The following is an 835-nucleotide window of genomic DNA, read 5'->3' as shown; positions in this document are numbered from 1 at the left end:
ATATATATATTCTCTTCAGAGACTGACGACTCATTCAACTCCTGCCAAGCACCTCGTTACATTTACTGCTTTCTGGCCTTTGTCAAGCATCTTCTGAATATGAATGCTAAACTCATTCCCAGAAATCTAATGACTGACACCTGCTCCAATGTCTGTGCATACAGCTTAATATTCAGCACTGGATGGGTGTTCCTGATAAAACAGATGGCCTGAGGTTGCTACAGAGAAGCAGAACCCCCGTTCATCAGCTGGTCGCTTCCCGACTCCCGCACATTATAAAGAGGCTCTGCAGTATATATAGTGAACGCTCTCAGAGATGTTTGACCAGCTCATCACAGATATCATCTCTTCCGGCTGCTTTGTCTCGTATGCGTCTTACGCCCCTCCCGCCTCCTCCACTGACCAATCCTGTCCTCTGGAGCCACGGACGAGCAGCTGCGATTGGACCCTTGAGACGTCAATCAAAGCAGCGTAGCAACCGCAGCAAACAGTGACGTGTCCTTCGGGAGAACGCGATTGGCTGGCTCCTCTCGCTGCGTCACAGCTGACGCGTTCCGCGGAAGTAAGGAAGGCGGAAGTAAGCAGCAGAGCGATAAGTGAGGGGTTTCGCCTGAAGCACACGCAGAGCATTTGTGGGATAACTGATCTCTTGCAGCGGCTGACGGTTCGAGGAGCTTCTGGTGATTCCGCGGCACAATGGAGGTCAGTCCAGGTGACGCGTTCACTTGTGCGACTGAGGCTAGTTATCGTTACATGACTTTAATTAGTGATCTGTGTGGCGCTGCTAACAGAGAGAATCCAGTGTGTGTGTGTGTGTGTGTGTGTGTGTGTGTGT

Source organism: Sinocyclocheilus grahami, unplaced genomic scaffold (genome assembly GCF_001515645.1).
Source record: "Sinocyclocheilus grahami isolate Dianchi unplaced genomic scaffold, SAMN03320097.WGS_v1.1 scaffold678.1, whole genome shotgun sequence".
NCBI classification, from domain to species: Eukaryota; Metazoa; Chordata; class Actinopteri; order Cypriniformes; family Cyprinidae; genus Sinocyclocheilus; species Sinocyclocheilus grahami.
This window is presented reverse-complemented; position numbering follows the sequence as displayed.